Source organism: Panthera pardus, unplaced genomic scaffold (assembly GCF_024362965.1).
Source record: "Panthera pardus isolate Hobbes unplaced genomic scaffold, ASM2436296v1 HiC_scaffold_16, whole genome shotgun sequence".
NCBI lineage: Eukaryota > Metazoa > Chordata > Mammalia > Carnivora > Felidae > Panthera > Panthera pardus.
This window is the reverse complement of record NW_026526721.1, coordinates 92,094,677-92,104,304: the sequence shown is the minus strand read 5'-3', so window position 1 is coordinate 92,104,304 and position 9,628 is coordinate 92,094,677. Positions and strand designations below refer to the sequence as shown.

Below are 9,628 nucleotides of genomic sequence, written 5' to 3'. Positions count from 1 at the left end.
GAATTTTTAAATATCACCTATCCAGTGGCAGAAGATGTGGGAGCAGCCGGGGGGCGGGGGGGGTGGAGAGGCCAAAGGCAGTAGCATTTATCTACACTATTCCCACAAATGGGGCTACAACAGACGCTACAATTCGGAGCTTACTCTGCCTCTGGCTGGTGGAAACAAAATGAGGGGGAATTTGGTAGCAAGAGCTCTACCACAGGGACGAAAACTGAAGAGGCACGCTAGGAGGCTCTTGCCTCTAACTCTGCGCGTTCAGTTACCAAGACGAAAACGCCTGGAAGGGAGCACAATGACGCCGAGAACACAGAAACTCCTCGAGTCCGAGGCCTCGCGGCTCGGCGGCCGGGCCCGTTCACTCACACGCTCCTCCGAGTGGTTCGGTGAACGTCACACGTGACGCCCGGAGTCCTTAACCCCTCCTGCCGCCTTCCGCGCTGCGGGCGGAGGAGGCTCGGTCTCTGCGGGAGGAGGAAGGGGGGAGGGCGGAACTTGTAAAGGGAGGGACCACCACTAGCAAAACGTTAGCTACCGCCGGACCCGCACCCCCGAAAGCCCACCCCACTGCGATCGCCGCTCGGGCCCGGGGGGAGGGAGGGGACGCATAGGGGAGGGGATGCTGAGCAATAAACCGGGAGAAGAAGGGGTGGCGGAGGGGGGGGGAGTCCTGGTTCTGAGGGGGCAGGACGGGGTCTGAAAGATGGGTCTAGCTTAATTCAGACTCCTGCACCCGGCAACGCCACGGGGGGGGGGGGGGTGGGAGAAGAAGCGGGGGGGGGGGGTTGTGCTGTGTGTGTGTGTGCGCGCGTGTGTGCGCGTGTCTACAGGTAGCAGCGGCGGCGGCGGCGGCGGCGGGGACCGGAGCAGGGGACGATCTGCAGCCACCTCCCCGCCTGTGATTTTCGGAGGCGATTGCTCACTTAGCTGGCGGATCTTTACCCTCAGGAGATCTTCTCATCCTCTCCATTTCCACGCGTCTTAGGCGTCTTCCAGTTGCAAGTGTGTGTTTTGGGTATTTTATTAAAATTTTTTTCTTCTCCCTCTAAATCTTCTCGGGAATTCTGCATATTGAAGCAGGTGGCTCCTGATAAATCTTTGGATATATTTGGCTTGCCAAGTTTTTCTCTTCCCGGTCCCCTCCCTCTCCAGAGGCATCTGTGGTGCTTTTCTTTTTGGATTTATATGCAGAAAACGTATATATGTTTATATACCGACCGCATAATATGTAAATACATATATGCGTGCCCAAGCGCTTGGTTTTCGTCTTTCTTCCCGACAAAGCGGAATGTTTCGGAGCCGATGGATAACGAGAACAGTATTAACATTCTTTTGAGCCTGTTTTTAAAAAAGGGGAGGGAGCGTGAAGAATTGTTTAACATTCGGCCATCGTTTGGCTGCACACTAAGCATCACGAAGTATTTATGGTTGCAGATCAGGTGCAAACGGGGCTTAGAGAGAAAGGTAAGGGAGCTTCCTGCGTCCGCCGACCTCAGGCGTTTATCTTAATCCCGGGGATTGCCGAGAACTTCCTACTTCCCTGCCTCTTTCTCCTCTTCCCCACCTTCCACCAACCCTGCCCTGCTCACTCTCTTAGGTACGCTTAACCCTTTTTCAGTTCCGATGGATTGGGGAGAGGGGGTGCTGAAGGTTTAATCGTCTGTTAGAGTTTAAATGCTTCTCTCTCTCTTTTCCCAGCCGAGTAACCGAGTTTCCCAATCCCCCTTTAGCTGTTTTTAGGAAACCCATTTTGTCTTTTTGAAGAAGAAGGCTACCTAGATAGCTGTTTTAAGCATCTCATGGTGCCAACCCCTCACCTCTTTCTTCTGACGAAAATAAAAGCAATAAAAAAAATAATGAACTTTAATGAACTGGGTGGTTTCTTTAGCACTGGGGTTCATGGAACCTCCCAAACGCTTATTTTCATTTAAAAACAAACCCATACCTCAGGGGGAGTCCACAGTGGAGGAAATTCAGCTTCCGTTTTTACATTAAGCCAATTCATTTTACTTGGAGGGTCGTTTACCAGAGTTGAGCGAGATGGAGCGGAGTCTAGTGTAGGAAAAACTACACGATACTAAATTCCTTTTTCAGATCCACCCTTGACACCATGACCAGTCCCTGTTTAACTCCCTGCCCAGGGGACGCATTTTCAGACTCGACCTCTGGGGAGAGGTGGAAACTTGCCCTTATGTGTTTCTTCTCTCCCTTCAGCCTCCTTCCCCCTCCGCTCACCCTCGCTCGCCCCGGCAGTTTGCAAATTGCCCGTTTTGCCCACCCCAGTCAGTGGGTGTTTTCTGCTCTTCTCCTCTCCTGCCCCCCTCTGTCCTCTCTTCATTGGCGCTTTCGGAGCAGATGCATCTTGGCTCTTCTTGGGCTCACTCTCCCGCCTCTGCCCGCCCCGCCACCCCCAGCCCCCGCCCCGGCCCCCGCGCTCCCCACCTGCCCCAGCTCTCCTCGCTCCTCCTCCCCGCCTCCCCGCGGCGCCTTGACCCTTCAATCCCGAGTCCCGGCCGGCGGGTGGGGGGCGTCGTGTCGTGCGCCGACGACCCGGCGGCCGACGCCGCGCGGAGCTGGTGTGAGGAGACACCGCAGGAAAGGCGAGCCGTAGTCGGCGGACGCGAGGCCGGGAGAGCCCGTCCGAGCCGGAGGGAGCCGAGAAAAGGGAGAGGGCGAGTGTGAGGCGCGCACGCTTCCTGAGCTCGTGCGGACGAGTGCAGTCGCCTCCAACGCCTTAGAGCGGCGCCCCAGTCACTGCAGCTTTTCAGCCTAGAGCTGTGCCCAGGGACCACAGAGACCAAGAGCCAGGAAATCGGCCGAGAGGTACTAAAGAAATAAGGAAAAAAATACGAAAGAGCGGGGAGGGTTTGCTGGCGAGATACGGAGGCTGAACAGATGGAGGAACAATGCCGCCTCCAAAAGAAATCCCTCGCCCAGAAGCCCTGGCGGAGGGCGGCGGAGCTGCCTTCAGCCCCCTGCTCTCCCCAGGCCTCGGGCTAGTTCAGGGGGTGGTTCCGCCTCTTAGTTTGACAGGGATAAGAAAGTTGCTCTTCCCCGCATTTCCTGAGAAGAGCTTTTCGGATCTGCGTGGTGCAAGTCAAGATGTCACTCCCTAGATCCCCCCGCGACGAGCAGCTAATAGATTATGCATATTGGGCAATAAAGTCCCCCAGGAAGACAAGGTAGTCCAAACATTGCAAACGTTCTCCCCTGGCTCCTGACCGTCCAGCACAGTGCTTTGTGAGTAGAAATGAAAAACCACCTGCAGTGAATTTAAAATTATTTTAGGTTGAGGTTTTGAGTTGGGAATAATTTATTCCAGAGGAGGTTGTTAGCGTGTTATAGAGATGAGGGAAATCATGTGTCTAACATTCGATTCATTTGTGATTATTATAAATTATGGGCAGTCGGCCTCCACAAAGGTATTATACTATTTCTTTTTCATTTCCAGGGCCATAGTGATACATGTAGGATTTAGGAAACATGAATTCAAATAGCAAACCCTGTATCTGTTACTCTGCATTTTATAGGTACTTAATATTCTCATTTTTCTTTTTCTTATAGTGAAACTACAGTAGACTATTTTCGCTTAAATAAATTCTTATGCTGTGTATGAAAATTACAGGGTCCTAATGCATTTCTCCAAAATTAATTTTGCTTAATTACAAATAAGAACATAGATATAAAAATATCACTAAGGAAAGGTGTGGGTACGTGTGTTTGAGTGTAAAAGCTATAAAATGTCTCGGCATTTCAATCAGCCATTGCAACCTAGCAGAACACCAGCTTTTTAAATGAGCTCAGAAGCAATGGCCATGCACACATTTAAGATATTAAATGTTAAGTACAAAAACATTAAGTTTACTGTGCCCTTGGCAGAGAATGAATTTAAGGCTACCTGCACTGCTGAGTGATTGAATGATTTACAGAGAAAGTGGAAGTTAATCATTACTCAGGCCTTCTGATTACATGGTTTGATTAAAATAAGTAACTGTTTTCTGTAAGCCTGCTATTCTACAGTTAGTCTTTCCAATCCTCTTAACATAAGCAGAAATTGAAGGAGTCAATCTTTTAGCAGACTATCCTAGAGTTCCTGCAGTGTGGGGGTAAAGAAAAGCCTTCTTCTTCAGTTCCCCTTCTTTTCAGTCTCCCTTCCTTCACCCCCAGAGTACTTTCTGTCAGTCTTCTCTCTATTCCCATGGTGTCATTTCATTTGTGAAAATTTTCTTATGTGTCTAGGTATAACATTTTCAAATAAAAATGTGTGACTTGTTTTGAAATTGACATTGGAATATACACTCATGGAAGGTAGGCAGAGAACTCCATTTGCTGCACATAGAGTGCATGAAGGCTTGGTGATTCTTTGCAGGGCTGAGTGACTTCCCTGACTTCCTAAAGCCTCTTCCAACTCTGAACTTTTCATATTTTTTTCCACTTTTATTATTTTCACATGGCTATCCAGTGACAGGATCTACATCTTCCTTCAAATTTCCTTAAATTAGTTAGGATTTTTAAAAATAGGATAATTAAATAGCTGTAACTAGAGACTACAGATACAAATCTAAGCTCTCTGAGTTAAAAAAAATTTTTTTGTTTCCATATAAGTTTTAATGTTATTGACAGCTTTGGGATAATATTAATGCAGATTTAGGTATGCTTGACAAATGCCTCTCTGGGTTGCCATGTGTTGAAACAAATAATTTTGAGTATTTTTAGCAAAGCATAGTAATCCTTTTTTAAAATTTTTATACAAAGGAATTACTTTATGAATTACCTAACATGCCAGTTTGTAGTTTTTGTAAGCAAAACACAATTGGAATTAACAGTAAGATTTGAAACCACCGCAGTTCAACAGTACACTTTTGCCACATTTTAAAGTATTTTGAAGTGAAGTTTGAAGTCTGTTTCCATCTTATTAGAGTGTAAGTAGGAAGATATGATTCCTCACTTATATTTTAATTATTTGTAAATGGAATCACCCAAGTTCAGTTCATCAAACTTATTTTTTTTCCTAGAATGCAGGTCTGGTCTTGCAGATCTCTTGTTAACAATGGCCAATGTTCCTTATAGCATGGATGCTAATGTCCAGAATGCAGATGGCTTTTAATTCTTTGCACAATTTACTCCCCAACTTTACTTTTTAGGTTAAAATATCTTCCACCTAGAACTCCTCCCCACTTTCCTCTTTCCATTCACAAGACTGTAACTTGTTACATTCCCCAATACCACCCCATTTTATGCCTCTGTACTTGACTTATACTAATATTTCTCCATGGACTACTTTCCCACATCCCCTACCTGCCACACACACACACACACACACACACACACACACACCCCAAATGTAGGATAGGAGAACATTTTGTTTCCTTAGAGTGGCCTTTCCTCCACCATCCTGCTTCATTCCTGGATTCTGACATGAGCTCCCACAACACGTTTTTTATACCAGGAGTAGCCTGCCTTTTACACTTCCTGATGTTTGGCTTCCTCAGTTGATAGCAAGTTCCCATAGGTGAAAAACCATACTTGATTTATCCTTTTATTCAGAATTCTTAGACCCATGTATGAACATGAAATAAATAATTTGAAATTGATTGAAATTGTATTGATTGAATGATTGAAAAATGATTGAAATGATTGAAAACTGTATTCTTTAGAAATCCATTTGGCTATGAGGTAACAGAAAACTTGGCTAACAGCAAATAAGGGTTTCTTTATTTCATATAATAAAAACTCAAGAAGACAGTTGTTTAAACATTTGGTGAAAGAATTAGACTTCTTTTATAATCTTGGTATTTTTCTTCTCATGGTCATAAGATTGCTGCTGTGCTTCTGGCATCATGTCTGCTTTCTAGGCCCAAAGAAAGATAATGAGAATACTCTAGGATTTTTCAACTGGCACTATTGTCATTTTGGGCCAGATAAACCTTTGTCTTCATTGGGGGGAAATTAGGATGTTTAGCAGTGTCTCTGGCTTCTACTCACTAGATGCCAGTGGCACACCCTACCCATCCAGTTTTGACAACCAAGAGTTATTTCAGACATTGCCAAATGCCCTTAGAGGTAAAATTGTCCTGGATTGGCAATGATTTCCCAAAGTCAGAGGAAGGTAATTCCCGGTTACTACTTCCTCTTTTTCTTTGCATTGTAGTGGTGGTGAGGATCTATTTGGTTTTTGCTTAATAAATGGTAGTGGACTCTTTATGTGATTGCTTAAGAAAGGAGGGAAGGAGGGGCAAAGGAAGAGAGAGGGAGGGAGGAAGGAAGGAAGGAAAGAAAAAAAAAGAAAAAAAGAAAAGGAAATGAAAGGAAAGAAAAGAAAAGAGGAAAAAGGGGGAGAGGAAAAGGCCAAATGAAACTTCTCCTTGGGCAGTTTATCTCTTTTTTTGTGATGCGGACATTCTTCCTGTAGACTTCCATTCTCATATCACTGCCAGAACTGTGTCAAATGGCTACTTCTAGGTACATGAGAGGTCAGAAACAATATTTTTAGTGTGGCATACCAGTACCTCAGAGAAAATCAGAATCTGAAAAAAGAAAGGGAAATGGATTTGTAGTTGGAAACTAGAAGTGTTTACCACTATGACAGAATAAATGAATATGGAAAATTCATCTAAATATTTTAAAAGGAGAAAAAGTAAAAAAAGGAAAACAAACAATAATAAAAGACGATAGATAAAATTTTTCACATGCTAAATATTTAACAAAATGACTTGGATAATACTGTGTTTTCTCCCTCTAGATGCTAATTTAGTTGGAAAATAAGTGGGCAGAATGGAGGCATTTTGCTCTTCCTAACATTGTGTGTGTGTGTGTGTGTGTGTGTGTGTGTGTGTGTGTGTGTATGTGAGTGACAGCACTCCATCGCCTTCAATCTACTGAAGAAAGCAGTAAAGTTTGTTATTCATATTTATAAATTAGTGGTCAATAGTGAGAAATGTTGTCAGAGAAGATGAAAATGCAGATCTAGTGTTTTAATACAACTTTCTAATGCTTGTATTTGGAAAGCACATGCTAGTGATGGCATTAGATAAAATAATGGTTTCTTGTACAGCTATGTTAGCATGGGCTATAGTAGCTTTAAATTAGATTGCTCAGTTGTTTACCTCAGTGTGGTAAAGAAGTACTATTGGATATCATTATAGGGGAGAATTCTACCTTACAAAGATATATCAACATTGCTGTGATGGGCCAGTAATCTTGTCTGATTGATTACAATTTTTTTTCTGCTTCTTACCCTTGTCGTTCATTCTTTATGAGTCTTTTGAATGCCAACTTTTGCTCAATTTTATGTAGAATATAGAAATATAAAATATGGTGTTTATTAAGAAACTTTTGCCTTCAAGTAACAGAATAAAGTAAGCCGATTAAAGGCTTTAACAGTGAAGACATCTCACAAAACAAAGATCCTGGAGGTATACTGGTCCAGCTAACTCAGAAGTTCAAGGATGTCAGGGCTCTAGGATAAACTTTGCTGTTATTCTCTTGGCTTTCCATCTTGGGAAGAAGAAAAACAATATGGCTGGCTATCACAGAGCCAAACAGTCCTACTCAAAGCAAAGAGTTGCAGTCTTATGGAAATGAGAATATGCTTGATTGACTAAAACTATGACACATCCTACTCCTAAAATGATCACTGGCAAAGAGATAATGCATTGTGCATGATTGATTTTGGTTAATCATGGTCCTTCCCCTAGGGCTGAGGGGAGGTCTCCTTTCCCTATGGACATGGCAAGGTCGTACTTAAAATCAGAGCTTTTGTTAACTGGGAGGAAGGAGGCAATAGCTGTAACCTTGGGTACCTAATAGGGTATTCCATAAACATCATGCTCTGTCTTCCTCAAACTTCTTATAGCATGGAATGACAATATTGGAAAACACACACACGCATTAACCAGTCTTTGAATCCATGAACATAAACTGAATACATGTCAGGCTGCATGCTTCTGATATAGAATGATTCTTTCATTATGCTCCAGAGATTTAAAAAAATACTACCTGGAGAATCAGAAAATGTAGGAATGGGCCCTGGATAGAAGAATTACAAACACTAAATTATGCTACATTACATGTCTAAATACAAAACCCTATCTTTTCAACTTATGCCTTCATTATATAATATAGCCATAGTTAAATCAAAGCATTTCCTCTTCTACTAAATAGATTATCTGTGTTTGTCACATGACCTTATAATCATAATTCAGGAATAATGAGAGAAATAACTGAATCCTTTGCCAATTATTCTCATGATGAAGGACTTGATATTAGTTATGCCCAAATTAAAACTACCCTGCTGCTTTTGATAACTGTTTACTTGGAGGGCCTAGGGGAGGGTTTTCAGTCTACATGCCAGGGAGTATCTCTCTCAATGAACATTATGAGTCTTTTTTTTAAAACAAAGAAAGCTTTATTTTCATTCTTTTGTCTGACTTCATGGAAGGATAGAGTCAATTTTGTGTTCAGTTGAAAAGGGGTTTTAACCATCTCCTTTTACCCTGCTTTATTATTTGAATCTATTTTTTTAACTTAAACTTTGCTCTAAGATTTTATTGTATTTGGGCTTTTTATCATAAATAATCTGTGATTCCAATTTTTTCTGAAAGAGGAAGAATATATGTATATGTGCATGTACAAACAAGTGCTGTCATATATCACTCAGTAAGTGTCTTCTGAATGAATACATGTTCAGAAATTAGACAATATTGTGTGCAATAAACTGCTGAATTATGCTTCCATTAACATGTGCAATAGGATTTCAGGGAAAGGAGATACCAGCAGTGATTGAATCATTTTGATAAACATTGTAGTTTACAGCTTGATGGTAAACTAAGGCAGGGTAGGTGGAGAAAGTGTAAAAAAGTTGAACTCATCACACGTATTTTGCTCTGTGGTCATATAGAAATGGGTTTTCAACTTTTCTTTCCTCTGTAGCATAAGAATTTCTACGATCTCATTCCTATCTAATAACTTTCTCCCTAATAAAAATGGTCAAATGAGCTTTAACACCAAAGCCACCATGTAAAAGAACCATGAGCAAGAAAAGAATGGATTTGATCTCTCTTTGTTTTAAAACAAATGTTGTGATGGCCATTGGCTATCTATCTCCTGAGTTAACTATCAGTATTTTAGAATGAATGCATTTTTAGCATCTCATCTTTCCATTGCCAGTGCTCTATTTTTGGGCTCCATGCTTGAAGCCGTTTGCGCCACAGCAACCACCTCTGACCTGGGCTGCTCACCTCCAGGTGAACTATTATTTGAATCAAACTTAAAATGATAATTAGTAACTCCATCTGTGTTTACGGGCAGAAACAGATGCTTCTCCTTTTTGTTTTAATAGAAGGTATGATTAAAAATGGAACCATAGTGAAATTTTGTTCTGAACAGATCCACGTTTTAGTGGGCACTCTTGTATCAAATGAAGACCACCAAGAGAACATGTTTTCTAAGCATCTGACATTCTCTTGTCTAGACCCAGGCAGTATCTCATACTTTGACAAATCCCCTGTGAAATAATTATGGTGCACAGAATTGACCCCAGATATTGCAGGTTCATAAAGCTTCTCTCAGGGAATAAAATGGTTAATTATATATTGAATATACTATGTTTCATCAAAACTGAGGAATA

General features: G+C 42.3%; 1 protein-coding gene across 3 annotated transcripts in view; it reads left to right on the top strand.

Annotated features, from left to right (window-relative positions):
- The first annotated feature begins 851 nt into the window (after positions 1–851).
- The window catches only part of NLGN1 (neuroligin 1), an 827,042-nt gene continuing 818,265 nt past the window's right edge, over positions 852–9,628 (top strand). Inside the window, exon 1 of one of the 3 annotated variants that reach the window (XM_019463200.2) lies at positions 852–1,002. The gene's annotated coding sequence lies outside the window, so the exon portion shown is untranslated. Of the gene's footprint in view, positions 1,003–1,028; positions 1,465–2,645; positions 2,824–9,628 lie in introns of those variants that run through there. The other 2 variants (XM_019463199.2, XM_019463198.2) reach the window with 2 other exon arrangements.